This window comes from Ixodes scapularis, unplaced genomic scaffold (assembly GCF_016920785.2).
Source record: "Ixodes scapularis isolate PalLabHiFi unplaced genomic scaffold, ASM1692078v2 PGA_scaffold11__112_contigs__length_91849675, whole genome shotgun sequence".
NCBI classification, from domain to species: Eukaryota; Metazoa; Arthropoda; class Arachnida; order Ixodida; family Ixodidae; genus Ixodes; species Ixodes scapularis.
In genome coordinates, this window is record NW_024609837.1 from 73352260 (window position 1) to 73359206 (window position 6947).

The 6947-nt window shown below is 43.5% G+C and overlaps 1 long non-coding RNA gene across 1 annotated transcript; it reads right to left on the reverse strand.

Annotated features, from left to right (window-relative positions):
• Positions 1–2310: 2310 nt before the first annotated feature.
• LOC120839167 lies at positions 2311–5582 on the reverse strand. The gene is made up of 3 exons (XR_005715272.2): positions 5526–5582; positions 3900–4090; positions 2311–2685 (listed from the first exon to the last, which is right to left on the reverse strand). It is a non-coding gene; the product is annotated as an uncharacterized LOC120839167 (long non-coding RNA).
• Between the last annotated feature and the right edge of the window lie 1365 nt (positions 5583–6947).

A 6947-nucleotide genomic window follows, 5' to 3' on the forward strand; every position in this document is an offset into this window, starting at 1 on the left:
AACCCGCAGACCCATGGGGTTATGAAACCGTGGGGGTCCCACAGAAATTGTGTGGGTGTTCGAGTCCCTATGGGTTCCCGCACAGTTTGTTTGGGTGTGCGGGTCCCCACAGAGTGTGTGGCGTGTATAGGTCCCCATGGGTCCCCGCACAGTCTGTGTGGGTCTACGGGAGCTGTGTGGGTCCTGCAGAGATCCTATAGGAGCTGTGTAGGACCAAAGTCCCGTGGGAGCCGTGTGGGTAACCCATAGGGTTTCATAACCCCATGCTCTGTGGGCAATCTCTGTGGGAACCTACGGGGGAATGCATGCTTGACACAGTATTTCACTGCAGACCATTGCCAAGAACCGGCTGGTTCTATTTTTATTTACCGATTGGCTCTTCATTTCTCTTCCTTTCGCCGGTCGTTCACTTTTTCTCCCAGTATGTGGTTTACTTTTGCTGTCCTCGACATTACAGCAATGACATCTGCATGGCGCTTTTGGCCACGGAGCTTCATCATTAGGCATTCTGAAAAATATGCAATGACAAAATATTTAAAGCAGCACAATTTGTAGACGTAAGGCTTGAACTAATGTTCATTAAAATCACATGCCACATCACTTTCATGAACAGTTTCATTTGGAATAGCCTTTAATAATGACGCACTTGAAGAATGCAATTGCAACATGCCCTATAAAATCAATAATTAAAAAGTTAATTAACAAATCGGTTAATTAGTCAACATATTGTGACGGTTATCCCCTTATCTATGTCCGCCGAGCCCCACAAATCTCTCGCCCTCTTTTTTTAAATTACGTTCAAACTAAAATGGCACATTCTGTATGATGCTGAACCCGATTATATCGAACTTTGTATCAAACTTTGTAAACAGACTAGTAGCTGCTATAAAAAAAAAAGCGAAAAATGCGGTTACGTCGAAGGAAAATTGCAGCGTCTCCCGATAGATAGAACTGCCAAGAGCGCTGTTTAGCTCTGGAAGCTGGCTTTCCCCCCGCACGGGGACACATTGGGGGAAAGCCAGCTTGCAGAAAAAGCTTGCCTTTTTTGGGGGGGGAGGGAGGGGGGGGGGGGGGGGGGGGGGGCAACCGCGTCGACCTCCCAGAAGTGGGGAGAGGGTGATCCGGTGAGATCTTGAAAAACGAAGAAGCGGCCACTGAATAGCCATGTGCAGCGTCCCTTATGACGTACAGACGCTCCTTCGAGAGTAAACAACTTTTCTAAATATGTCGTGTTTGTTTGTTGTCAGATTCATTCAAACTTTCATGTAGAATTACCCGCTATATCGAACTGGTAGACAGTTTTTTGCGAGTTCGACATAAGTGGGTCTGACTCTATAGCAATTCGCAATCATCGCCATTTGAAAGCTTTTTATGTCCAGTTCCTGGTTTTGGCTTATAAGCCAAAACTTTTATGTCAAAGCTTTTATGTCCAGTTCCTGGTTCCCTGGCTTATAAAAGATACCGTCACAATGTCACCGTTTTCCACCATCAAAAACCCTAGAAACAAGTGCTGGTTATAGCATTAATGTAATTTTTTTTACACTTATGCCTGACCGCACGGGCCGCTAGCAAACGCCAAGCAGGCCGCGTGTTTGAGACACAACATATGGTGCCCCTCTCCTATCTAATGTTTGAGCAAGCCAAGATAAAACCATTAAAAAACAAGTACAATGCTGATGCAGAATTCAGTTTAGAGAAAGTGATTAAGAGTGTTCAAACATCCTACCAGTCATTGAGAGTACTAATATACATCACATATTATAACCCTGCTTTTATTTGCCACTGCATGACAAGTACTTTGAGCTACTGTAATTTTACACAATACCTACTGGGAGTTAACAATGTTCCATGGGCACATTGAAGTGACCAGATAAATGGGCATATTTCGCTGATATATCACAAGAGAATGCCTGAAAGCGGTGGTTTTAATATTTCAAAGATAAGGACCTAAACCCCCTTGCGTCAAAAAAAAGAAGAAAGAAGAGAATTGTTGCAAATTGCAACAATTCTCTCCACGAAAAGAAAATTTCGCAGAGTTGTTTTTTTTTTCTTATTTTTGTGAAGACATCAATTTATTCAGGGTCACTATAGCATGTACCGCAACTGCAAATGATTGTAATAAAAAGGAAATGCCCTACGCATTGCCTACTTCATATAGCCGAAATAAAGGCCAGTGGCACAAAAAAAATATATGAATCTGGTGTTGGCACGCAAACAATAAAAAAATATAGCTTTTGTGTTTTACCGAGGTTACCTAATCTTCCTATAATTTTACTGAAAGCTTCCACCATTATGCCACAGCTGTGTGCTCAATCCTATCAGTTTTATGCGGTCCATCCAAAGATCACCGAAACATTGTGAACTCCCAGTATAATACCAACTAGCTGCCAAGATACTGCCTTGATTGAGAAGATTTTTCAAATAACTGCTTAGGTTACGCTTACGTGAGATAATTTGCACTCGCCTCTTAGGAATGCCGCTTTCTTGGGTGTCAGAGGCAGCCTGCTGTCCTTGTTAAGACTGACATTCCACGCCATTTCGGCCACAGTCCTCTGCAGGACACTGGACCCCCACAGAGCAATGGCCAGGTTCTTCACAGGAACGCTTGACCTTATGTCCTGGTTCACTATGTTGTCACCCCAGGCTTTCCACGTCACCTTGACATCAACCGTCGTAGAAATGCATCTATAATAAATTAGAATAGGAAGCGAAACCGGTGTATTCGGTGGTGAGATCCTCCTTTCATGAAATGCTGCTTCGTGCATATTGATTAAAGCAAGTTTCGTTAGTTTAACTCCTTTTTTAGTTGAATCATTTTCAAAAATCCTGCGAAGCTCCCATACAACCCTACTACGGTGCTCGAGCTATCAAGTTCTTTTATTACGTTCCCTGATTCTGCCGCTGTCAACTGCAAGGGGTACTGGGTGGCAATCCCTCTTGTAGCGTCGGCTGCTGGCGAAGATTATTTGGCCCGCTCAAAAAAACCTGACAGTGCGATCACTGGCTGGCCTTGTGATTTCGCTCTTCCCTTTCCAGCCCCCTTTGCCTCCTTAGATGGTGCTTCATGAATTCCCCCCCCCCCCCTTCCCCCTGAACTTTTCGGTCGGCGTAATGGACAGAGAACATGAGAAGATGCGCCCACTGATTTGAGTTGGCGGTGTAAGGCGCGCCACTTTTTTAGCTGTGTGCGGGGTTATCATGCAACCTCGAGCGTGGCTGGGACTATAAAACCAACGCTTTAAAAGAAAAGAAGCCACTTTATGCTCCAAGAGTGCTGAGTTTCATTCCCATGTACCTGGTTAACATAGGAAGAATAGACCATTTACAAAACCTAAGCAAGTAACCTTGACAGTCGCCATTTGTTGGACACGAAAGCTGTGATTGGATCGAAGACCACGTGGAACGCTGACGTTGCACTCACGTCTATCCACGCCAATCACTGACACGGCGCTTGTTTCCAACGCGTACTCGGAATCCGCGTTTAAGAAATGGCGGCCTTGGACATGCACACACTTCTGAAAAGGGTTTATTGTATGGGCCAAAGGTAATTAATGGGGAATATGATGCTCCAAGTCTTTCCGCCTAATGCACTCAAAATGTTGAGCAGAATGTTAGAGATGCAGGTTTAAACTTTCTACAGAGATGTCGCCTTAGATATGTTTTTCAAGACTCTAAAACTTGGGTCTTACACCACTGCTGAAGTGATGCAACACCAAAAAACAATAATTTGTGGCGATGGTGCTGAAAGAGAGATCTTATTTGAGCAACAGTTATTGAGATCTACATGGTCAATGACAAATTGTCAAGGCCTTTTCATCTTGAAGACATTGTGCAAGCATAGAAATGCCTTCTATCCAGAGGTATCTCTGATAAAGCAAAAACTTACCAAATCAACTTACCATTTCACATTCTAGGAAGTTTAGGAGCTGATATGGCTCCACCTCAGTGGGTTTTTTAGCAGCTGCCTCAGCGGATGCAGGTCCGACTGTACCAGCTGCTCCATCTAAGGTTGCAGGTATTGCAGCTGCACCACCGAAGGCTGCACCTGTGTTGCACATGCTCTGCATCACAGGAGCTGGTGCTGCTGCCACTTATTTTGTGAAAAATATAAAAAAAATATATGACATGAGTCAGAACAATGTGCAGGACTGCCACATGATGTGTGTAATGCTACAATGAAAGCTGAGAGTGGGGTGGCAAGTATATACCAATTCAACCAACCACCCACCAGCTTGGAGCAATGCGGCTGCACTCCTGCCCCTGTGTATACATGGAGAGCAGTGCCACATAACACAAGGCTGATTGCAGTTTGGTCCAGCCCATACACAGCTTCTATGACACTGTCAGCCAAAAACTTAATAGGTATAGTAAGGGTCGTGGACATGACATTTATGATGCTTTAGCTTGTCAAAGAGAGTATGTTGAATGCATCCCATGCTCCTGCAGTCAAGTATTCGAGGTTAGGAAATAGCACGGAATATTTTTCATAAATATCTACTGCAAAGCTTCGCAACTCAGGAGTGTTCTGAAGAGTTTTACAGATTATAGCTTCTTGACTACACGGCTTGATAGACCGAGTAAAATGTTTTTGGGCATAAGTGAGGCAGAGATGTACAAGAATCGATGCAAAAAGTCCGCAGTACGTGGAGACCAGAGTTCGGAACAGGTGTGACAGGATTTGGCACGACAAATATGCCAATGTCATTATTTATTTTCGCAACATTAAAATGACACTGAAAATGCGACCAGCTATAGGGTGTATTCACGCAAGTCTTGTGAGTTTTGAATTGTAGGTACAGCTCCTGGTTGTGTCCTTGTGCGATATATGACAAAATATTATAGATATTAATACTGGAAACTTCTCTGAAAACCAATGGCCCGGTGGCGAAGGACGTGAGAGGCACTGTTTACCACTCTTGCCGTTCGTTTGTGTTTGTGTGTTGTTACTTATGCCCGAGTCCCACTAGAGCGACAAACAGAAACAGACGACACCGACAAGCCTTCAACACATGCGGTATCCTCGCGATGGTATACCTTTGGCAGGCGTTTAGTGTAGTTAGGTGCTCGTGAAGTGACCCCGGGTGATTGGAAGCCTGCCGAAGATACCCTCGCGTGCGTAATACTTGTATCCGAGCGTAGCCTCTTTTATTCTATGCACAAGCCTGTGAAATCGCGACAGAGACTCTGGTTTGAGGCTCGTCGCTGTCGTTTGTTTCTGTATTGTCGCTCTAGTGGGACTAGGGGCTAACAAGCGCACCAATGGGAAGGCTTTAGCCCTTGTTGGGAACACTAAATAAATACAAAAAAATAAAACACCCAGCAACACTGCATGCAAGTAGTGATGCGCTTCTGTTGTCAACTCTGCATTCCGCTTACGAATGAAATGCGCAATTTCCCTAGAGGCTTTCATTCCAAGCGAGTGGCATCAGAATTCCTGAAGGCCAGCCCATAAACACAGTCTATGTTAAAACAATCCCAGCAGCAATAAGTTGCTATTGTATTGCCCAATATATAGAGCGCCTTACCATAAACAGCCTTGGCAGTCTCCCATGAAGCCTGGACTTCAGCAGAGGAGACTGTCATCCTGTGTCGTCCCAGGACACTCACATCGGGATGGTGAAAGTGAATGCCAACTTCTGCTTGGCAAGGGCTGCAGTAAGTATAAAGATGAAAACAGAGTACAATATACAATAAAAAATATTGTGGACCAACTTGAAAAAAGTGCACAAAAAAAAAAGACAAGGACAAAAGGACAGGAACACGTAGAACACAGACAGGTGCACACTAGCAACTCAATCCATTGAAAACAAAAGAAAGAAGAGAGCATCAGAAAATCAAAAAGGCTGTGCTCGGAGAACTGAGCTTCAGGAACCGTGGCGCGAGGCAAAGATGTCAGGTAGATTGTTTTACAGACGCTCTAGAATTAACAACATCCTTTCCATGTAGTAAAGCGGTGAGTTCATTCTAACTGAACATATTAAAAAATAGTACACAAAAAACAAGGAATAAAGGGTCGAGGAATACATACACTACATACAACTGCAGACTCCCAAGTCACATAAATTATAGCAAAAATAAAAAAGAAGAATGCGGAAGGAGTTTTAGCAAAAGTCTAAACAGGTCCAAGTGGAACGTGCTAATTCAACCATAGCCACAAGGCTAAAAACAATTTCCTCGTTAGCTCAAGTAACAGACGAATGTGCAGACACATTGGTTGCCCATACTACGAATAATAAACGCCTAAAATAATCCTCTTTTATGTTTTTCATAGTATATGCTAATTATCCACGTTTTTTTCTATGGATGACATACACGAGCAGTGTAAACAGTGCATAGATAGCTGACAGTCCATCGTGAATTTTAGATAGAAATTGAGCTGTTTTGATGTATTAGCCATCGATCTGTTACCTTAAACGACGAGAAAATTATGGTTTTAAAATCTGCACTTGCTAATGGGTAAATCAGCGCGTTCCACTTGGGCCTCTGCTCGAGCTCCTTCCGCATTCTTTATTTCCTTGTTCTTTGTTTATGCGAGTTGAGTCTGCGCTTGCATGTGGTCTATGTGTTACCCTCCTTGTCTCCATGACTTTTTGTGAACTAATTTTCAAGGTGTTCAATTATCCCCAGCTCATCCCCTTACTACCAAAAACAATTACAACCTACACCATTCACTAAAGGCAGTACCAAAGAGAAAAAAAACAGGAATTGGGTGAGGTATGAACACTATATACTTACACTGAACAAAATATACCTCCCATAAATTGGCGCAACACAATTCAAAATAAGGACACGCTTGTAAACTACCCCAGAAGCAGTGTCAAAAAGTTTTTCGCGGGCACAAATTTTTGCGATCGGGAGTGGCATGCTATGCATTAATCACCGTGGGGTGAATTTACCGCGGCACCAATTTTCGGCAATTCTTTTCCGGTTATAAATCGAGAAAATGA